Source organism: Balaenoptera acutorostrata, chromosome 15 (assembly GCF_949987535.1).
Source record: "Balaenoptera acutorostrata chromosome 15, mBalAcu1.1, whole genome shotgun sequence".
NCBI lineage: Eukaryota > Metazoa > Chordata > Mammalia > Artiodactyla > Balaenopteridae > Balaenoptera > Balaenoptera acutorostrata.
Genome location: NC_080078.1, coordinates 8,985,339 through 9,008,670, shown reverse-complemented (window position 1 = coordinate 9,008,670; position 23,332 = coordinate 8,985,339). Strand labels below are relative to the sequence as shown.

Genomic DNA, 23,332 nt, shown 5'->3' with positions numbered 1-23,332 from the left:
TGGCTGTATGACCCAATTCTGCCCAGTAAGGCATGAATATAAATCTATTGCAGCAGGCAGGGTTGGAAAACCTTTGCCTTCCACTCTTTATTCCATCTTGAACACAGATATGATGGCTGGAGCCATGGCAGCCATCTTGAGACCATGAGGGAAAAGTCGAGGACATTACAGAAATCTTGGTTCTCATACTATTGAACTGCTGAGCCAAAGCTAGCAGCAGACATACTTGGACTTCTTGTTTTGTGTGAGAAACAAAGCCTTCTTCATTTAAGCCATTGTTGATTGGGTTTTCTGTTGCTGGCAGCTGAGTGCCTCCCTGATACCCAGTACTTTACAATTTATTTGGTTGCATGTCTCCTTTCCCTACTTGAGAGAAGGGATCCTGCCCCATTTGTCTTCAGGGCCTTCGAATTTAGCAGGGTGTTTGGCAGTGAGTCAGAGCCCAGTAAGGGTCCATTAACTTAAGATTTCTGAGGACCAAAGCCACTCCCAGGTGGAGGTGGAAACAGCAGTGACTTCAGAGGCTTAGTACTAGAGTTGCCAGGTAAAATACAGGATACCCAGTTAAACTGAATTTCAGATAAATCATGAATAATTTTTAAGTATAAGTAAGTCCCTTGTAATATTTGTGATATACTAAAAATTATTTATTGTTTACCTGAAATTCACATTTAACTGAGTAGCCTGTATTTTTATTTGCTAAATCTACTTAGGGCTATTTTCCACAAAGCGCCCTCACCTGTGTTCAGCGGCTCTTCAGTGGGCGTGGGCGGCGGGGCCTTATCCACAAGGGGAGAGGCTATTCCTGGGGCCAGAGCTTGGACGAAATGGGATGAGATGACTCTGGGAGCCTCACCGGCTTTCTGGCTGCAGAATGAGTAAGAGTGAGGCTGGAGAGAAGCCCCACTGTGAGTAACAGCCATTATCAGGAGGACCAGTGGGATATATGGAGATGCTGGGAACAGTGGAGCAGACTTTCCAGAAGGGCAGTGCTGAGACCAAGCCCTTCATGTCCACTGGCAGAGGCAAGCACAGAGCCCTCCCCACACTGGCCTGTGGGTTGGAAGTACTGACGAGTTGGTGTCGGGTCCACCCTGCTTCTCCCACTCCAGGGCCTCTCATACAACCCACAGCACCTCCTGTCCTGCCCGGCAGGCTGCCGGGTGTCTGCCTGTCTCCCTGTGTACCCGCAAGTCCCTTGAGGGTTCTTTCTTCGTGGCCCCCCATCTGGTGTAGCATAAAGGGCTCTGTGATGAAATGTGGAACTTGAGGCCAAGGCAAGGGATGCAGTGCCAGCTTCCTTCAGCCCCAGCTAAGGATGCTCCTGGGCTCCCTCCCTGACTCCTTCATTGCTCATGCGGTTCTCAGAGGATGCGACCAGCCCCTCAGTCCCTGGCCTCAAGGGCTCCTAGGCCTGGAGCTGAGTCTCAGAAAGGAGAGGAAGCTGGGTTCCTTGAAGAGCCACCTAATAATACAGGGGGTGCCCTCTGACCCAGGCAGGCCTTCCAAGATCATTGTCAATGCCAGGGCCACCGCTGATAGAGCCACCATCCTGGAAATGTCCTGGGAGGCTGGAGCAGCTCCCTCAGCGCAGGCTCCTGTGGCTGGGCTCTCCAGCCTTTTCACCTGGCCAGTCAGGTCCCAGGCTGTGCTGAGGACCTACTGTGTGCTCACTGTTGACCAAAAGAAAAACACACAACCTAAGAGTTGTAAGTTTCAGTTTTTATTCAGGGGGCTTACTGAAGACCATAGCCCGGGAGACAGCCTCTCCGTAGTTCTGAGGAGACTGCTCCGAAGGGGTAGTGGGGAAGAAGCCAGGACACATGTATATAGGATTCTGGCTGCAGAATACATGCAATCAAGTATACCTTTGGGTAAAAGGTCACTGCTAGTCACAAGAAACAGATATCTCAGTTAATGATTTTAGTGCTTTTTCTATGTATGGGAAGGTGCAAGAATCTGGGTCCATTAAAATTCTTCCTGAGATGTATCTAACTATCTAAGGGGCCTGTTTTTTCAAAGCACAGAGTGCCTCATCCTGTTCTTGGTGTTGAATTCCTTTTGGGGTGCACTGTAGGTCAGCGACTGCAGTGGCTAATGACTTGATCCTTGAAGAACTGGATGGCGGGCAACATTCTTTGTTTTACATCAGGTAGGATGTGGATCCTCTCAGAGCCTGGGAACAGACCTGGTTCTGGTCCAGGCCCCGACACTGACAACCTGTATAATCTTCAGCAAGTCACTCCAACTCTCTGAGCCTCAGTTTCCCCCTCTGTAAAACAGGGATTATAACTACCTCCTGGGGTTGGTTGCAACAGTGAAAGGTTTGCTCATGTAAAAATAGTCTGTAAGCTGTAAAGAGAGGTGGATGAAGGCGTGGACCACGTGGGCTGGGGAGTGCCTCGCCCATTGATAATAATAGTCTTCCCTCACTCTAGGAAGGACAGGTAGGAAAATAAGATCTTGATGGCTTAAGTCCCAATATTATCTACTGCTGTATAACAAATTACTCCCAGATCTAGCAGCTTAAAATAACAAATATTTATTATCTCACAGTTTTTGTGGGTCAGAAATTTGGGAGCAACTTCACAGTGTGGTTCTGCTCAAGGCCTCTCTTGAGGTTATAGCCAAGGTGTCATCTGAAGGTTTGACTGGGGCCGGAGGATCTGTTTCCATTTCCCACTCATATGGCTGTTGGTGGGAGAGCCCAGTGCCTTGCTGGCTGTTGGCAGAGGGCTGCATCCTGTAGCACATAGGTCTCTCCATGAGGCTGCTTGAATGTACCCACAATGTGCCAGCTGGCTTTTTCCCCCAGAGCTGGTGATGGAAGAGAGAGTAAGGCAGAAGTTATGATGTCTTTTATGATCCAGTTTTGGGAGTCACAAATCATTCTTTCTGCATATTCTACTGGTCACGTAGGCCAGTCCTGGTACAGTGTAGGTGGGGACTACACAATGACGTGAATATCAGGACGCAGGATCGTTGGGGGCCATCCTGGAGACTGGCTACCACAGTCCCCTGCTCCAAGATTTATACAACCTCCCCTTCTCCCTCATATACCAGGAATCTGGCCATCGCGTTCCCCTCCCCCTTCACCCTCACTCTCTCCTTCAGTCACCAAGGCCCAGGATTGGGGCTCTACAATACCTCTTTCACCAGTTCCCTCATTTCTCCCCTCTGTTCCCACCTGGGATAGATCCTTGTCACTTGACTCCTGAACACCCAGGCTCTCCTAATCCAAAATGTACATATTGCATACAACTTTTGTTGGCTCCCCAGGATACACAGATTCCTGGGCGAGACACTCAGCCCCTGCTCACCACTCCTCAATGGACCTAACTTGAGCTTCACCAATGTTCTCTAAGCAAAGTGGTACCCCTTCACTGACCTTGTTAGCTCTGCCTGGAACACATTCTTTTTGTCTGTCTGTGAAACCCCTAGGCATCCTTCAAAACCCATATCCCATAACCCTTCTCTAACTGCCCAGGACAGTTAGTCTGTCCCTCCCCAGATACCCTCAGCCTCTGCTCACAAGCTTGCAACCATCTATTGATAATTACCTGCCAGGCTCTCCCTTCACAACTATGAGCTTCCCCAGGGGAGGCACGGAGTCTGGCTCATCTCAGGGTCCTGATAACAAAGCCCAGGACTGGGCACATCTGCTGACTAGTGCTGGGAATGATGCAGGTAGGGGCTGGAGAGAACATCAGGCAGGACACATTTAGCTGTGAGTAACAAAACCCCAACTCAAATTGGCTTAACAAATGAGGACCTTCATTATCTCACACAGAGAGAAGTCCAGAGGCAGGTGGGCAGTTGGTGTGGTATGACCAGCAGTTCAGGAACCCTCTGCTGTACGATCCCCATCATTGGCTTTGTCCTCTGGCCAGTTCCCCTCATGGCCACAAGAAGGCTGCACGAGTTCCTATGTCACCAGTGGACATGACAATATCCAGAGGCAGAAAGGGGCCATTTCCTCTAGTATCTTTCTCTTGGGAGCCAGGAACTCCCTCCCTGCAGCCTCCCAGAAGACCTCCCCTCCTGCTTCATTGGCCAGAGCCAGGTCATGTGCCACTCCTAAGCCAGTCGCCATCAGGGAAACCACTGGGCACAGGGGCTATTGGGAGGCAACCAGCCAGAACGAGAGGGAGTCACAGCCTGACCATGAGAGGATGTGGGGGACATTTATGGATGGAGCTGGGAAATGGGGAGAGACTTTGGCATGTTTGGATCAAACAAGGTGAGATGTTGAAGAAATAAAGTTGCTAAGGATGGGTCTCCAGACCCCTCCCAACCTAGTCATCTTTCTATTCATTCATTCATTCATTCCTTCAATAGTGATTGAGTAGCTATGTGCTAGGTCCTGGGTCAATCCTATGAAGTGAGTAGTAATATTTCTATCTTAGAGTGAAGAAACTGGGCCCAGAGATGGCATAACTTGTTCAAGCTCCCAGAGTATGTGGGAATTGTCATATCTGTCTGGCTCCTGATGCAAAGGTCTGAGTCCCCCCAAGACAGGACTGCAGGGAGCTGGGGAGCGTGTGTGTGTCCTAAATGGGCCTCACTCCTCTAGGCCCTGACCAGCCCCCCAGGAAGCCCGGGACTGGCTGGATGGGGCTTCTGTGCTGTTTGTAAGGGGCCAGGGCCTCAGCCAGGGGAGAAGCTGTCTGGGAATCAGCTCCAGCCTCAGCTGCGGCTTCCAGTGCCTGGCAGGGGCACTCGGCGGGGGGGGGGGGGGGGGGGGGGGAGGGGAGGGGAAGGGGGGGAGGGGTGCATTTCTCAGATACGGATACGGAGGATACACCAGGCTCCACCCCTAATACCTCACAGCACACCTCTCTGTCCCATAAAAGGCCACCATGGGCTCAAGCCCTGGGAAGGCAGGACGGACCTCAGCCCAGGACCTGCCCCAGTTGTTTGGCCCTGCCCAGGGCGCCCACACCTCCAGCTGCCCAGGTAGGTGCTTTCGTAGCATGCAGCAGGGCAGGGGGGAGGGGGAGGGGGCCAGAGGCTAAGCACTGGAGGTGGCAGTCTTGCCGCTCCACCCCTCCTTGGCCCTCCTGGGAAGCCAGGTTCAGGGCAAGGAGGGCAGAGAGCAGGCTGCCCGTTCCTGGCAGGTCAACCCAAACTGAGACTGAGAGCAGCTGAAGGCAGGAGGCGTGAGGAGGCAGAGTAGCTGGCTGGGCTCTGCCCTGCCCTCTGTCCTGTCCCAGTCTGTGTTGGGGGCGGGGGGTGGTAAGGAAAGGGGGGAGGAAGGAGCTGGTGGGGGGCCTATCCCCCACCTGTGTCTAGATCTAGGGGTGCAGCAGGGAAAGTCCTGGGCTCTAGTCCCAGCCCTGCCATTCATTTACTATGTGACCTTGGGCAAGTGCTTCAACCTCTCTGGGCTGAGTTTTCTCATCTGTACCATGGGGAGGTTGCCTGTGATGATCTTGAAGACTCTTCAGGGCTGACCATCTCTGCTTTAAGTTCGTGGTGGGACTGGATGTGGGTGACCCACCCTCTTCCATCTTCCGCCTCATCTGCTCTCACCCTCATCCCATCCTGCAGCCATTTCTGACTTCCAGCCTTGGGTCTCCAGGCCAAGGACTGGAGACTTTGGGTAACTTTTCAGGGCCTTGTGGGGCCCAGATCTTCATGGTCATCTTCTCTCTTCCCCGGAGGCAGGCTGGGCAGGCATTTTTATCGGAGAGAAGGGGAGCGGAATGCCCAAGGCTGCACAGCTGGGGAGGTACAGGCTTGGCCTGTGAAGGGCGTGGGGCTGAGTCCCTGGAGAACCACCCCGAATTTCTCTAGCTCTGTGCTTCCTGGACCACCAGCAGCATGCAAATGTGTGCACCTACCTGGCCCCTGGCCTCCTGAATGGGACTCCTTGGCATGCACGGTGCCTGGGGGATTCCTCTGCAGAATAGTTTGGAAGCCACTGCTCTGGAAGGCCCAGGAAGGGGTAGGTAGTGAGACTGAGTCTCCTCTGAAAGCAGCCCTACAGAGATGGATGGGGGTGACACTTGCAGCCTGGGAGGCTCCTCGACTCTCCGGGAGGTGGGCACCAGCAGCATCTGGAACTGGGGGCCCCCAGGCACCCGGCTTAGGCCAGGAGTTAGGGTGTTCTCTGGAGACCTTTTAAAAAGGGGAGGAGGGGACTCCCCTGGTGGTCCAGTGGTTAAAGCTCCACGCTTCCGCTGCAAGGGGCGCAGGTTCAATCCCTAGTCGAGAAACTAAGATCCCGCATGCTGCGTGGCATGGCCGAAGGAAAAAATATTTTTAAAATAAAAATAAAGGGGAATAAGTGCTCAATAAATATTGATCGAAAAAGATAAATAAAAAATAAAGGGGAGGAGGATGACCTCGACAAAGGAGGCACCCTCTGCAAAGCAGGGCCGGTGGCCATGTGCAGGCTGGGCAGCCCAAGGCAAGGAGGGAGTTTCTAGGGCTCCTTCCTTCTCCTGCTAAACACTCAGCCCTCTTGAAAAACACATTCTGGGGAAAGAGGCCAGAGTTGTTTTAATTTCCTGACCTACCACATCCTTTTCTCTTGGCAGACTTGGCAGAGCCAGTGTTGCTAAAATGATTAAAATAATCCTGTTATCATCCCCCTGGCTCCACTCAAGAGGCTTTCCTTCCTTGTGGGACATGACCCCCCAGAAGCGAAGGGTCTCTCACAGGCCCTGGAGAGCTACCTCTGGGGTTGAAAAGTCTCTCTGATCCCAAATGTGGGCAAAGCCCCTCCCCCAAGAAATTGCATTGAGGCCCACTTTGCAAAGAATCCTGTGAAAAATAAGCCTGAAAAGCAAAACCCAAAAACAGTGATGGGAGACAAGGGGACGTTCCATTGTCTTTTTCTAGAGAGCTGTCCTCCAAACTCACTGGTTCTACTGGTTCTGTCCCAGAGCTCCAGCTGTGGTCTCCCCCAGGCAGAATGCTAAGCTGGGATTCACTTCTGCCCCTCTTCCCCTCAATAGAAACAATCAACCAGTTTCCCTCATACCCAGACTCCAAGCATTCATCTTCAGAAATCAGAGAACATAATAATATCTCAGCAGATGATTTCCCCTTCCGTTAGCTTGTTTAATTCTCAGACCAACTTTGGAAGGTGGCTAGGTTCACCCCCATTTTACAGATGAGAAACTGAGGCCCAGAGTCAGGGGCAGATTTCCACGAAGCTGAAGTCGCTTAAGTTTCAAGATCCCCATTTGCTGAAAACAATAATATATGTGAAATGATCACTGAAGGTGCACTAAGTGAGTTTTACCTTTTCTGTCATTACAAACCATCCAACTGTGACTTTATTCAACAAAATGAAACAAGTTCTGGAAGATCGTATTTGTAATATCGTATTCTTTTTCTCGAAGGGGACTCCTGTGAAAACCGCTGAGGTCCTGCCAGTGTCTCTTGGGGAGGAAGTGGCAAGACGGAGGCTCCAAGTCAGCGATCTTTCCCTCCACCACCTCCTGCCCTTCCTCCTGCCCCTTTCTACTTTCACCTCATCTTGTTGTTCCTACTGTTTTCAAGGTAATGGGTTGGTATGTTCTACCTGCCTTGTTTATCCGCAAAGGTGGGTGGTAGATTCATGGGAAATAATTGGGATAGATATTCTTACTTTAAAATAAGCCTGTAATCTCTGTTACGGGGGATTAGACTAACTCATATCGTAAAAGGTGGAAATTACACGGGGATGGATGTCAGCTCATTCAAAGGGAAACTTAAGCCCGTCAGAGCTTTCACAGATGGATGGGCTGCCTGAAAAGGCAGTGAGTGCCCAGTCATGGGATGTGGGCAAAGAGAGGCTGGAAGTCATTCGTTGCCGAAGAGGTGATTCCAAATTTAGGGAGGCGGATGTTCAGGCAGATGCTGTGTAAGAGGGGACCCTGAGAGTCTGTGGGGGCAAAAGCGAGGGAAGAGACCAACCTAGCATGCAGGTGAGTGAACACAGGAGAGAAGGTCTCAGGATTGGGGTCGGGCTTAGAAGCCTGGATGGCCTCGGCTGGGGGGCGTTATGTCAGCTCAGTGTCCCCACATTTGGGGCAGGTGGTTGTCACCAGGGCTGCTGTTCTTTCTGACCCTACTCCCAGCTCTTCTCTGCTCCCGTTGTGAGGTTTTCATTTCTGCCTGCATTGTCACTCTGCCCCGACCCTGCTGGACACAGTGTTAAGATACCTCTATGTTTCTCCAGCCAGGATCCAGGAAAAAGTATATCTGCTCATTACTTTATCACAGGTGATGCAGAGGTAGAATTTGACACCGGGAGGGACCTGAGAATCCAAACCCTTCATAAGCTGTCAGCTAGTCTGCACACAGAGCAGGACAGAGCCTCCGTTCCCGCATCTGTGATACGGGAACAACAGACCCCAGCTCTCAGGATTGGGTGAGGTTTTAATTAGATCTGTGGTCCTCAAACTTCAGCCTGCATCAGCATCACCTGGGGGGCTTTTGTTAAAAGCCAGATTTCAGGATCCCCTCTCCCCCAGAATTTCTGATTCAGTAGACTTTGGAAGGAGCCTGAAATGTGGCATTTCGAACAAATTCAAAGGTAACGCTGATGTTCCTGGTTTGGGGACCACACTTTGAGAATCATTCAACTAGACCAGTAGATTCTCTATCTTGACCCGGAGACCACCAGCCCCTTAAAGCCAGGGACCAGCTCTAACTCATTTCCATTTCCGCTAAGGCCCACGGTAGGTGCTCCCAGGCAGTGCCGTTGAACTGAATGTAGATGGAAGCCAAGCAGCCTTGCCCCCAGAGGCTCTTTCTCAATGGCTGTCACTGGGTTCTGGTTGCCGTGTCAACAGCTGGAGCTGCTGCAGCTGGGCGATATGGGGAACATAATCACGGGGCTCTTTGCAATAGTGAGGAGAGGGGCGAAGGGCCTGACCTAGCAGCACGTGGACGAGAATAGGGAGGTAGGCAGGGAAGACGTGGCTTCTGAAACCTCCCGTTACAGTCTCCCTCCCATTGGCTTTGCAGCGGCCCCAAACCCAGGAATAATTTAAACCTTCGTTGCATAACAGAGAAAGGAACAAAGGGAAGGGGGCTGGGCGGGGGAGGGGCTCATATGTAGGAAACAGGAAAGAGGAAGGAACCCTGGTCCCTGAGAACCAACAGACACTTGGCTACTTCATGCCCACTAACCCATTTACTCCTCACCCAGACCCCAAGGGGCCGCATTACAAGGACCCACAGTACCCGTCCAAGGTTACACAGCTGTCTGGGCCTTGGCGGCGTCCAGATTGGGAATCCGACCTGCTGTTGCCAAAGGCTATGTTTGTTCTTTCATTTCAGGGCTGCCTCTGAAATTGTTGAACTTTGGACGAGGTTAGAGGACTAGGAGCGTGGGGTGGCAGGGAGGCTGTGAGGAAGGTCTGGGGAAATTTTCACACCCCGGGGAGCCAGGCCAGTCATCACCTGAGCTTCTCCTTCAAAGCAACCACCCCCTCCTCTTTATCTGTTTTTGCGTTTGGATCCACCTGAGGTGTGCCTTGCCGTGGACATGCCACCCTCACCCCTGTTCTGGCCAAGTGAGCCCCATAAGGCAGTGGTTCTCATATTCCAGTGTGGATAAGAGTGAAGCTTATTTAAAATGTCAATTTCTGCCTTGCCTCCGGAGAGTCTGGTCCAACGGCTGGGGGTACGGATGCCCTAGGAATTGGCAGTTTTCATAGGCCCCATGATGATTCTGATGTAGGGGGCCCGTGAACTGCCCTTTGAGACATCCAGCCAGGGCCTCCACTATCTCCTGTACTTTCACCGTCCCTTCTGGAAGCCCCCAGGTTTCAGTGACTTCTCATTCTAGCTCCTGCTGCCCCTTACCTCTCGTCCTCTCAGCTGTTCCCTGGCAACAATTCACGTCGTCGCCAGACACTGTCTCCAGACAGGATATCCACAGCTGCCCCCCGCTGGCCAGCTCACCCTGCAGCCAGCAGGCCCCCACACACCCAACTGGCTTAGTAAGCCCCGCAGCCAGGGCCTCTGCTCTTTCTCATAAGGACCTGGCTCCTGACCAGCCAGGGAGCCTTTTGGCAGGCTGAGCCAGCTGCCCCTGAAATCAGAGGGAACTAGGATGTCTGCCCTTTGTAAAAGAGGTTTGGGCAGAGAACCATCCTATCAATGGAGAAAGAACAGACTTTGGGTGCACCAGCCAGATGGAGCTGCTTTATTTCGTTGCCTTAGTTTCCTCATCTGTAAAATGGGGGCAAGACCAAGTGCTCATCGGAGAACTTCAGGAAGTTCAGAGTCCCCCTAGGCACGAGGTCAGGCATGAGGTTTGGCCAGAGGCTTAGAGGTCGGGGAAGCATGTCTGCAGGCTCCCCCCCCCCACCCCCCGCTCCTCTTTGACAATAAGTCTCACCTACGTCCCTGCCTTCGGCCCTGCTGTCACAAATCCATCCTTTGCTCATCACCACAAACCTCAGAACACCTGGGAGAAGAGATGGGGCGGGACAGGGTTTTTCTCCCCATTTTGCTGATAAAGAAACTGATTTCTTATCCAGGGAGGCCATGCATCTGGTTAGCAGTCAAAGCAGAATTTGGCTCCTGATTTCCAGATGGAGGTTCTGTGCCTCTGTGCTCTGGTGACTGCCGCATCCCTGGCTCTATAAGTAGACAGGGCAGCCCCTTTCAACACACCTGGAGTGAGTTCCTGCTCAAGGCAAGGGGTTGTGAAGTGGATCTCGGAGGCTGTAAGACTGTGCACCCGAGAAGGAGGAAGCCGGAGTCAGAGGGAGCAGGGAAGAGTCAGGCTGACTGGGACAGGGGCCCTGAGAGGCTGAACCCTCCAAGGCAGAACTGCCCTGGGTGGGGCTGGGGGGAGCCTCCACCAGCGTGAGAAATGGTACCACTCCGAAGCAAGAGTGGCACAAAGCCCCCCTCCTAGGCTGGGTGAGTTCCCCCAGGGGAAAGGACGGCTCCCAGGGTTGGGGTGAAGTGGGAAGGGTTTGGATGTGCTTGACACGCTCACAGGTGGGTAGCAGGCCCCAGTCACATTTTAAACACTTACTAGTTGTGGGATCTTGGGGAGCTTGGGACACATCCCCTCACCTCTCTGAGCCTCTGTTTACTCATCTGTCAAATGGGAATTATAGTGTATACTTTTGAGAGAAGATTTGCAGTAACACCTGTAGACTGCTTAGCACAGCGCTCAGGATCTAGTTGGTGCTCAATAAATGGTAATTAGCTCCTCCCTTCCGTCCCATAGCAAGTGGGAGCCCATTGCAAGTGCTCAGCGAACGTTTGGTTCTATAGAGCAAGGAAAGGCTTCAAGGGATCATGGCAATCAAAAGGTATGGATACAGGGTACAGTCCTTAGCTTTGTGGGATGTTTTACGTGTAAAAGCTTCTGCTGTGGAGAGAAGCTTTGCTTTAGGGGTCAGTTTCTGGCCCCTCAGTCCCTGAGCTTTCTGTCTGTTGTAGGTGCTCTGAGCTTTCAGGTTGTTCACATTCAGAAGAATCTTGTGGGAAGAGGGTGTGGGACGGCAGAGAAAGGCCCTATCCTGATGGCCCCCAGCTCTCCCTTAGAAGACCACATCTTCCTGATGAGCCCTTAATGCAGTGGTGCCCGCACCTTCACCTGGACAAACCTTCTTCCATTCTGTTCAGTGGAAGGACACAGCCCTTCCAAAAGCAACAAAGCAGTGGCCTGCACACGTCACAAAGTCCTTGTTCTGCCCTGACCGCAGTCCATTTCCCTGTCTCCCTCTCATTCCAGCCTTGGCTCTGGCACCCCTGCCCCTTGGACTCTCATTCTCGTTCACCCAAGCCCAAGCCCCTTAACTCCAGGCCGCCTTTCCTGAATCCTCTGTGGCTCATCCCGCAAATGCCTCCATGCTGCCTGCATCTGGCAGAACCTGGGGGTTGGGAGGCAGAGAGAGAAGAGGCTTCTGAGACAGACCTGCCCTGGAGACACTCAAGACTGACGAGACATGATTTAAAGTAGGAAATCCTCTGGGCCTTGGAGAGCTGGACAGTAGTGAGGGAGCCATCACTTCTGGAGGGATCAGGGCATCTTCCAGAGGTGGAAGCATTGGTAGGAGATGGACATATAAACATGGAAGAGAACAACATTCCTAGTGGCTCAGAGGAATAAAAATGCACAGCATGTACAAAACTGGATTCATCCAGTTTTGCTACAGTGTAGAATTTGTGGACAAAAGTTATAAAGATCAAGCTGGAAAGATACGTTGGGGCCAGATTTTGAACGCTCTTTCTGCATTCCAGACTAAGGCAATCCGTTCATTCCACAAACTGTTGTGCCCCTTTATGAGAACCGAAACACAGATAGGAATCAGCCTCGTCCTTTACAGTAGCCAGTATGGATGGGGGCTGGGGTGTGCCTGAGAACCTTGGAGGGAGTCTCAGGAAAAAAGCTTGATACACCAGATCCCTGGAGAGATTGAGGATCTGTTTCTTTTAAATTGTGCCGGGGGCGGGGGGCGGGGGGCGGGGGGGGGGAAATGAACTTTCAGAAAGAGGACACACAGCACGAGCCCTGTAATCATAGGGGTGGTTGGTTCGGCTGTGCATCCCCTGTACAATGTGACGACAAAGTCAGTGCTGCTTGATGACTTGACTTTGAGGCTCAAGGGACAAAGCAAAGAACATATTATGTACAATGCAAATGTTGTCAAGCTCAATAATGAAAATATGGAAGTTCAGACAGCTAAGTGGGGAGACAGAGGCGGGGGTACAGAGCAAAGGGAAGGGCAAGGATGCTGAGAGCTTCATGGTACGGCATGAAAAGATACTGCTTGCGGTGGATGGCTCAAGAAATAACGGTCCAAGGCTATTATTTCAATTATCAAAATGATTAACAGAGGAAGTAAAATAGGTATATAAATAATTATGTTGACATGTGGGCAGGGGAGGTGGGCTGTGGTTTTAATAACCTAGCTCATCATTAGCAGGACTCTAGAGGTAACACCTAAAATCTCAGACAACAGGCAGCCACACAAACATTTATTTACCAGCATGGAAATAAGGACCAGAAGCAAGTGCGAAACGAGGTAAGAAGTGATTCTTTCCGGGCAGTGAAGATGAGGCGCAACAGAGGGGAGTTGGCAGGAAACTGTTGTCTGTAACCCCACACGTGTTGGATTTTGATTTAAGAAAAATGAAGTGGATAGACACTGTTCTTTACCTATTGGGAGCCAGTAAAAGAGTTGGTTCTTTGGCCAGTGACAAGGTTGTTTGAGTATTTTTAAAAGTATTTACGTATTTGACTTAGAATAAATAAAACATTCATAAGGCACAAAATGTGAAAGATACAAAGGGTGTACAGTGACGCTTCCTTTGCCCTTGGTCCCGGTTCTCCCATTCCTCTAGAGACAACCAATGTTATCTCTTTTTTTCTTTCCACAGAGGTCATACACATACAACCAAATATATATCCACAGTGTGTACATTTTTTCCTCCACTTTCCCCCACTGCAATGCTTTTAAAAACACCAACAGTAGCATTCCCTGCCTATTGGCCATCGCCTTGTATTTTTCGTTCATCAATTTATCTGAGAGATTGTTCTGTGTCAGCAATGAGCTTCCTTATTTGTCTTCTTTATAGCTGGATGATATTCATGTTTGGATGGGGAAACAATAAATGACAGTATCTTTTTCCACACAGCTCCACCGACCCTGTGTCATCAAACTTTCAGATTTTGTCATCATTGTAGGTGGAAACCAGTATCTTGGTCAACTTTTAATTTGCATTTTTTCTACGTGTGGGGTTGAATAACTTTTCATATGGTTAAGGGCCATTTGTATTTTTTCTTCTGTGAACTGATGATTCCTATCTTTTGCCCTTTTATATTAATAAGTCTTTTCTTATTAATTAGTAGAGGCTGTTTATTAGACAAATATTTCCTCCTGGTTTGTCCTTTGCCTTTGGACTTTGCCTGTAGGTCTTTGTCACACATTAAGTTTTGATTTTTTTTTAATCTGTTTACCTTTTTTAAAAAATTTCGGCTGCTTTGGGTCTTCGTTGCTGTGCGCAAGCTTTCTCTAGTTGTGGCGAGCGGGGGCTATCCTTCATTGCAGTGCGCAGGCTTTTCATCGCGGTGGCTTCTCTTGTTGTGGTGCATGGGCTTCTAGGCACGTGGGCTTCAGTAGTTGCGGCACGCAGGCTCAGTAGTTGTGGCGCACGGGCTTAGTTGCTCTGCGGCATGTGGGATCTTCCCGGACCAGGGATCGGACCCGTGTCCCCTGCACTGGCAGGCGGATTCTTAACCACTGTGCCACCAGGGAAGTCCCAAGTTTTGATTTTTATGTAGTGGTTTTCTCAGTCATTTATGGCTTCTAACTCAGAAAGTCCTCTTGGAGATTAACACAATTCTCCCATGGTTTCTTGTAGAACTTTTCCTTTTTCTTCTCTTTTTAAAAATTGTTTACATCTTTTATCTATCAGGAGTTTATATTAGTGTAAGGTGTGAGATGTGTCTCCAATTTACATTTTTTTTCCCAGCTGGCTAGTGAGAGTATGTTTTGAGGAGGAAAGTTTAAGGGACAGGAAGGTAGGGCACTGAGCAGAGCAGTATAAGAGGAAGTTTCCCTGGTATAGGTATAGAAGAAACTGGAGGTGGCATTCGAGTCAGGAACTGCTGAGATCATCCAGGTGAAAGGTGAACCCAGGTAGGCCTAAACTAGGGCAGGGAGAGCAGGAAAGATGAGAAAGGGGGAGGGTGGTCCTGGAGATAGAATCCCTAGGACTCAGCTACTGGTTTAATGGGAAAAAGTAAAAGAAGATGCCTGTCTCCTGCCTCAGAGATGCTATCAGCAGAGAGAGAGAATTCAGTGGTATGTGTTCTGGCTTCACAGAAGCAGGGTGCAAGGATTCAGAGGCAAAGTTTGAAGCCTCTCTGGGACACGCAGGGAAGCTTGTTCAGCAAGGTGGTGAAAAGGCGAGAGGGAGTATCAGAGATCTGGGGGATGAATTTCCCTACTGCTCTCTTGAGGGCCTAGCATAGGAGTTACACATTCAGTCCCTTAGTTAGACAGGGGTACGCCCCACCCTGAGGGCTACTGCATTCATCCAACCTGTTGGAGGGACTGATTCAATGGGGTGAATCAGACATGTTCCTGACAGACTGGAAAGATGGAAGCCTAAAACTGGGGCCACGGGAATAATCCTCTCCTTATATAGGCCTTTAGTATTTCCAAGTAATTGGTTGCCGTTGGTGGGTCCCATTTTTAAAGATGGAGAACGGGTTCTGAACGAAGTGAGTTGCCCACTGTTCCAAAAGGAATTCGCAGCAGAGCCTGTAATAACAACAACAACAACTTACATTTCTAGAGCACTTACTATCGCACTGAGCTAAATTGTTTATGAACATGAGTTATATCATCTAATCTTCATAATCCTGTAACATAGGAACCACGGCAGGAGGAAGAGGTGGGCTTCTTACCCCCGACCAAGACAGCCTATCTTTCCAAACCCGAAGTGCCCTCTGCCCCCTCCTGCCTCTTCGGTCCAGTCCTCGCCCCCTGCCTGCTCACTTCCTGCCCCCCGACCCAAGCAGGCCAGCATTCCAGTCTCAGGCTGGAGGGACCCCGACACTGTTCATGCAGGTTCGCCATTTTCAGGCGAGGGCACTGAGGATCGTGGAGGAGAAAGAGTCGCGAACACACGCGAGCGGCGGCCGGCAGCAGGAGGCCAGACGGCGCGGCTCACGGCTACTGCCCCCACGGAACTGTCAAAGGCGTGAGGAGACTCCCGCCCCCTCCCGGACTACACGCTGGGCTCCGAGGTCCCTCTGCTGAGCTGGGACGCTGAGGGGGCGTGGCCTTCAGGGCCGTACCAAGAGCGCGGATTCGCAGGGGGGAGGCCTGGCCCCAGAAACAAGCGCACGGCCGGGTTGGGCGGAGCGGCGCCGCCGTCGGCCACGGTCCCACCCCCGCAGCCGGCGCGGGCGGTGGTAGCGCCTCAGTGGTGTGGGCCTGCGTCCTCCTCAGGTGTCCGTACTGCAGCCGGTCGAGCGTGGTGAGTACGTGCGTTCGCTGGTGCTGGGTTGGCGGGGTCCGGTCGCCAGGACTCTGGGTGCCCGGGCTCCGGGGCCCGACGCCTTCTGGCCGCCTCGGCCGCCCGGGCCCTCGGCATGGGGGCGGGCTCTTGGGCCGGGTCGCTGCCCAATTCGCCCGACGCCGGCGCGGAAAGCGCGGCTCCCATTTCGGCCCTTCTTAGGGTGGCTCTTCCCCTCGAGCTGACCTCTCGCGGAGGCTTGAGGGTCGTCGTTTCCACGGCCGAAGGCGCCCTACCGGGCCTTCGGCGGAGGATCGGGTCTCGGCGTGAGAGGGCTCCAGCCCCCACGCCGCCACCCTTGGGCTAAGCCACTTTTCCTCTCCGAGCCTCAGTTTCCCCGTCTGTACAGTGGGCCTCAGGAGGCGGCCAGTTATTGGGTTCACTCACGTAGGACGCGCTCGATGAGTGTGGGTGGGACCCGAATCTGACCTCGCAGCATCAGGTGGGCTCAGTCGAGCCCGCCAGCCCTGCCTCTCCTGGGAAACGTTCTGCGTGCCGGCGGCATCCCTGGGGGACAGTGCTCCTCGCGGGCAGGTGCCTTGGCAGGTGCTTTGCCGGGCTCTGCTGGGCAACCGTGATACCCTTAGCTCGTGGGAGCAATTGGGAAAGAGGTGGAGGTCTTCTGGGCGGCGGGGGCACTTGACCTCGACTTTTTGCTCTTCATTTCTCGATGAGAGTCACCACTGTGTGAGCCGGTGACCAGTACTGAAAAGTTTGGGGCCATTTCAAAGAACGTGGCTGCCTCCTCTCTTAGACTGACAAAATACAGCCTTCCTTCTGAGCTTGGCCGAGGTAGGGAATAGTGCTAAGGCCAAGGGAGACGGGTCTGGAATGGGTAGTCCTCGGTTGGAACCTTGGCATCTTGGCAGGACACAACTTCTTGGAGCCTCTGTTTCCTACTCAGTAGCCCAGATAGTGATACAGCCCACCCTGTAGGCCCCCACAGGGTTGAGGCTCTGAGGCTCAGAAGAGAGGGTCTCGGAGGGTGACATTGAGAACTGTGACTTTCCACGTAAGTTGAGCAGTTAACTAACCCTCTGGGATCCAGTGTCCTCACTGTGCAATGCTGTAATTCACAGGCCCACCTGTTTGGGGAGAAAGCATCGATTCATCAACCACTCACAAGTTCTGTCTACACAAGTCCCCTTTGAGTGGTTGTGGGGTTGGCTTGATCAGGAAAAAAGTCCAAAAGTCCCAGTTAGTAAAGCAGTGAACCCAGAAGAAATCACTTTCTTTTCTTTGTGTCCCTCTACGGAATTCTCATTTTCCTTTTGAGAGAATGGTCAGTTCTTGAGCTTCTCATGATTTTCATACCACCTAGTTTAATCAAGTCTAAAAAAGTGGTCTGCATTTCAGAGAACAGAATATTGGCTTCCAGTTGGGTTGTAGTGTTGAAAACTTCAGAGTGATCGTTAACTCTCCCAAATCCTGTCTAGCACTGGAAAAAGTTACAGATAGGTTTGAGCACCTGGAAATAGCAACCTTGATTGCAGTCAGCATGAGTAAGGCAGGTGAAACTCCTGAGTGGTATGAGTTTGTAAACAATCATGAGGTGTATGAAGTGCTTGTTGCCAGACAAGCCTTAAATTTTAGGACATGCCAGTGTCTCTGAATTGATCCTTCCTTAACCCCTTGAACATCAGGATCTGAGTTCAATAAAGTTCACGTGTACTTAGGAGATAGACTATTTGAAATCAGAACTGCTTGGCAAATCCAGAACATTTACTTGTTAAACTCATGGAACATTTCAAGTTCATAAAAATGTAGCTCTTAAGCAACTTTTTTTTTTTTTTTCCTAATAGAGGCTTCTGTAATTGTGGGACTTTTCGTGGTTCCAGAGGGCCCAGCTGCCCCGGCAACATCTGCTTCCTCATGCTTTAGGAAGGAGGAGAGCCCTGGATGGGGTGGAGGGTGGGGTGTCAGGGGACCTGAGCCCCAGCTCGGGCACTAGCACTGTGTGCCTTTCACCAAACCACCCCAGGCCCAGGGACCTCAGTTTAGTGCTATGGGATTTAACTTACATGTCAGATTCATTTAAAAATTAAAATGAGAAAAAAGTGAAATGGAGAAATGACTTTTTATAAAAATAGATTTTATTCTGTTTACAAAATTACTAAGTGCTCATTATTTTTAAAAATACTCATATCAGGGCTTCCCTGGTGGCGCAGTGGTTGAGAATCTGCCTGCTAATGCAGGAGACACGGGTTCGAGCCCTGGTCTGGGAAGATCCCACATGCCACGGAGCAGCTGGGCCCGTGAGCCACGGCTGCTGAGCCTGCGCGTCTGGAGCCTGTGCCCCGCAACGGGAGGGGCCGCGATAGTGAAAGGCCCGCGCACCGCGATGAAGAGTGGCCCCCACTTGCCGCAACTAGAGAAAGCCCTTGCACGAACCGAAGACCCAGCACAGCCAAAAATAAATAAATAAATAAATAAATAAATAAATAAAATTTAAAAAAAAAATACTCATATCAGAAGGAGAAAAACAAATACTATATGCTAACACATATATATGGAATCTAAAAAAAAAAAATGGTTCTGACGAACCTAGGGGCAGGACAGGAATAAAGACACAGACGTAGAGAATGGACTTGAGGACATGGGGAGGGGGAAGGGTAAGCTGGGATGAAGTGAGAGAGTAACATTGACATATATATACTACCAAATGTAAAATAGATAGCTAGTGGGAAGCAGCTGCATAGCACAGGGAGATCAGCTCGGTGCTTTGTGACCACCTAGAGAGCTGGGATAGGGAGGGTGGGAGGGAGACGCAAGAGGGAGGGGATATGGGGATACACGTGTACCTATAGCTGATTCACTTTGTTACACTGCAGAATCTAACACAACATTGTAAAGCAATTATACTTCAATAAAGATGTTAAAAAAAAAAACTCTTATAGAAATACTCAATATAATAGTGAACATTCCTCGTAGCCTTACACTGAGACAAAAAAATTACTGCTAGTGGTGTAGTATATATTCTCCAGATATTTTTCTTCACAAACAAAAACATTTATTACCTAGATTTTTTTTTTTTTTACTTAAAACAGCAGGAATTTTTTACTATTTAAATTTAAAACACAGAATTAAGATGAAACTAGTCATGCTGTTCTGAGTCTTGCTTTTTATTACTTAACATGATGTCTTTCTATAGCACTATGTAAAGATCCACCTCATTCCTTTTTTAAAACCTCATTCTTTTTAAAAATGACAATATCCCAGTAACCAATATTATTGAAAAAAATGTATGTTGTTTGCAGCCTTTTACTGTTATGAATTCTGCTACAATGATTAGCCTTGTTCTTTATCTTTCAGCGACTGGACAAATATTTTTGCATAATGAATTCTTAGAAGTGGAAGAACTGGAACATTTATGAGCTTTTAAATGTATTCATTTAACAGATGTTGATTACCTATGATATATCGGCACTATTTGAGGTGTCGGGCCTATAGCAGTGAACAAAACACACAAGTCCTCCACGGCTCTGACACATGGTTTGTCAAATGATGATATAATTTCAGATTTAACTTTTTACTATATGTCAGATTCATTTGAAAATCGAAATGGAGAAATGACTGTTTTTTATAAAAATGTATTTTTTCTGTTTACAAAATTATTAAGTGCTCATTATAAAAAGTCTATTACAGAAATGTGCAATATAGACAGTGAATGTCCTTCATAGCCTTACACTGAGACAGTTTTCAGATGGAGAAAAATAGTACAGAGGAGTATGTGTGTTTGTAAAAATGGGGTGACTTTAAACGTCAATAGATGTTGCCAAACTTCCCTCCAAAACTGATAATCTTGTTATGTTCCCACCAGCAGAGACTCATCATTTTTTTAAAAAATTTATTTATCTTATTTTATTTTTGGCTGCGTTGGGTCTTCGTTGCTGCGCGTGGGCTTTCTCTAGTTGCGGCGAGCGGGGGCTACTCTTCGTTGCGGTGCGTGGGCTTCTCATTGCGGTGGCTTCTCTTGTTGCAGGGCACTGGCTGTAGGCGCGTGGGCTTCAGTAGTTGTGGCTCGCGGGCTTAGTTGCTCCGCGGCATGTGGGATCTTCCCAGACCAGGGCTCGAACCCGTGTCCCTTGCATCGACAGGTGAGTTCTTAACCACTGCGCCACCACGGAAGCCCAAGAGTCATCATTTTTTAATTCATAATTCTAGGGCCAGTTGCTAACTGCTAATGGCAGAGATGCTTTTTTTTTTTTTTGGCCACACCGTGAGCAGCATGTGACCTTAGTTCCTGGACCAGGGAATCGAACCCTCACCCCCTGCAGTGGAAGCACGGAGTCTTAACCACTGGACCGCCAGGGAAGCCCATAGATGCTTTTATTTCAGGAAAATTTATGTGAGACTCTGAGCTAAGTTTGTATTAGGTATATATATATGTAAATATATATATATATTATATATATATATATATATATAATATATATATATATATATATATTTTAAGTTCTTCTGATGACCCCAAAGGCTGGTGTTTCCATGCCCACTTCACAGCTGGGGAGGCCGTCCCAGAGATGAAATCACTTGCTCAAGTCTATGAGGGTGGAACTAAGGCCTCACATAGGGCCGTCTGCTTCCAGAGCCCTCCCTCCTCTTTTTGTGCAATGTTATCTCATTTTCTGACTGTAGGGGATTTTGGGGGGGGATGGGGGGAGGGAAATCTAATACATGTAATTGCTTAATAACATGATTGTTCCTCGCTTCCAGTACCGCAGTGCGCAAGGATGTCTATCTTGTATCTCTCACTGTACATTTCATCATAGCATAAGAAACTTAAATGAGTATCTTACACAGAGATAGACAAAGCCAGTTCTTTTATTATTATTACCATTATTATCATCACCATGATTATATAAGCTACAGGACAAAACTTGTTATCTTGTGCAGTTATCTGGCACGTAATAGAAGTGTAGGCTCACGGAGCAGGTGGGGAGAAGCTCCTGGGTCAGAGGTAGCTTTCTAGCTTGTACAGGCACCAGCTTATAGTGGTCCACACCGGCCTTACATTCTTCGTCCGTCAAGTGTAGGAAAGAATCCCTGCTCCACCTGCCTCCTGGAACCGCTCAAGAAGTATTTATTTTCGGTAGTGAATTCTCTTTGTTCTTGGAAGTGTTTCCATCCCTGAGAAATGACATTTTAAAACACGTTTTTGGGCTTTAGGGTCTAAACTTCTGTGTTTAGGGCCTGGTTTAGCACTCAAGCACTCTGACGGGGAGAGGACCAAGCAAAAGTGAACAACGATGACAGAGTGTGTCGAGTTCCTTCTTGAGACAATGCGTGCGAGGCGTGTCCTCTCGGTGCTGAGCCTGCTGTGCGCTGGGGAGCACTCAGGACGAGCTGACTTTATTGGGGAGGGCAGGTCCTGCAAGGCTCCACGGAAGACGGGACATTTGAGTTGGATCTTGGAGGGTAGCTAGGAGTTCACGGATCCCACCAAGACACACCTGCTCTGGGGCGTGTAAGGGTGTAGGTTGCCTGATGCTTGGAAATGACTGGGGCTTATCTGAAGGGGTCTTGTGAACCATGCTCTGTGATGGGAAGGCTTTTCAATAGGTCTGTGATGTGACTAGCACGGAACAGTGTATTCTTTTCTTAGGTTTGCGGACTTTCTTACTTCTCTCTGGATGAATTCATCATTTAGGAATCTTACTCTGCCTAAATCTGTGTCATACCATTTTAGAGCTCTACATCCTAAAAGTGTGTTTCCTTCCCCAGCCCCCTCTCCAAGTGAGGTGTTTATATTAGTTGTGTGCCTGCTGGGATGTGTGTGTGTGAAGGTGGCGGAGGAGTCCCATGGCGCAAACCATGGCTCTTTGCGGACTGGTGGCTCCTGTTGGTTGGGTCCACTGGAGCCAAATCCATCAGCCTCTGTTATGCCTGATGCTGGTTGGCATGGCAACATGCTCAGGGATGTCGTGAACAAAGCAGCTGGGGGACCTGGTCCTTCTTCTGGGTGGCTTGTGGAGAAAGCTGCTGACATAGGGGGCTTACTTGTTTTACTTATAAAGAGGTGATGTGGTGGGGGAACATCTAAGAATTATCCTTTATTTGGAGTGCTGGAGGGTGAGGCATTCTGGTCTGTACGCAGCTGAGAGAATTGTACACGTGCTTCCCTGAAATTAATGTGTTTCAAAGCTAAACTAGAATAAAATGATGAGCCAAACTGTGATGCCATCGGCCGTAGACTGTTTCTCAGAGAACTGGATTCTTCGGGAGATGTCCTGTAGTAGGAATAGGATGGAAAAAGCTGAGTTTTGTCCCCTGGTTGTAATCACGGAGGAAGATGGACTCTGTAAGGACACTCTGATGTGGGGTTGTGTAATCTGCTTCTAGGTGAAAATCAAGAATGGTGTTTAGTCATTTTTTTAAAAAATCTCCCCTAGTTTTGTCTTCAGTGCCTTTTCCTGTGGCCCTGTGCACCCCATTCCTTTTGCCAGAGCAGCCTTTCATATCACTTCTTCCTTTGACGCTTAGGTAAGAGCTCTGTGACCGAGGTAACTTTGATCCTCGTGGCACACACCATCGTTGCGCTGGGTAGGCTGGGTCTGTACAAAGGTTGGAGGACTGGGTAGGAACACATGAACTCACGCTCGCCTTCCCTGAACCCAGTGTGCTGACTCTGTATCTATAGGTCACTTGGGGTCAGTTTTCAACACTGAAAACAGGGCTGGCGGTTCTCGAAAACACAGGAGAATGGATCAGCCAGTTGTGCCCAGCTTCTTTCAGAGGTGGGGTTTCGGGTGGGACTGTGGTCTTGTGAAGAAGGGCATTTGTTGGTTTCAGTTAGGGTTTCAGAACCTTTGCGATTAGGAAACCACATGGCATTACCTGGACATGTTGGACACAGTCCCTTATGTAATGTGACTTGCAAACTCTAAAAGGTCATTGAGCAAGACCGTCCCGCCTATCTGAAACCCCCACCCTGCTAGTGACCTCACTGTCCCCTGGTCCCCGAAGCTCTAAGGACAAAAGACATTTTCCACTTTCCCCTTGTCTTCACTCTGGGGTGCCTCCACCACACAGTCCCAACAGTTTTTAGTCTTTGAATCTCCTTCCACTGCTGTGGTCTTATTGTGGCCCCTGTCATTTCCTGCTGCGCCGGCTCTCGAATTGGCCTCCCTGAGTCCATAATTCTCCCTCCCCGCCCCATCACTTCTCGTGATCTGTCCATGGTACCATTGCTCATGAAGCCCAACTCTTATCAACCCTCCTTCGCTCAAGAATTTACAGTCATTCTCACTGTCTTACTGTTTTCTGTTTATTTTTCCTTCTTCTCCGTCTGCTTCCACCAAGAATATGGAAGTGGCTTATGATAAAAGGAGTC

General features: G+C 49.7%; 1 protein-coding gene across 3 annotated transcripts in view; it reads left to right on the top strand.

The window, feature by feature from the left end:
- The first annotated feature begins 7,425 nt into the window (after nucleotides 1-7,425).
- The window catches only part of LOC103007702 (NADPH--cytochrome P450 reductase), a 72,047-nt gene continuing 56,140 nt past the window's right edge, over nucleotides 7,426-23,332 (top strand). The window contains exon 1 of one of the 3 annotated variants that reach the window (XM_007186561.2): nucleotides 7,426-7,512. The gene's annotated coding sequence lies outside the window, so the exon portion shown is untranslated. Of the gene's footprint in view, nucleotides 7,513-15,829; nucleotides 15,961-23,332 lie in introns of those variants that run through there. The other 2 variants (XM_028167541.2, XM_007186562.2) reach the window with 2 other exon arrangements.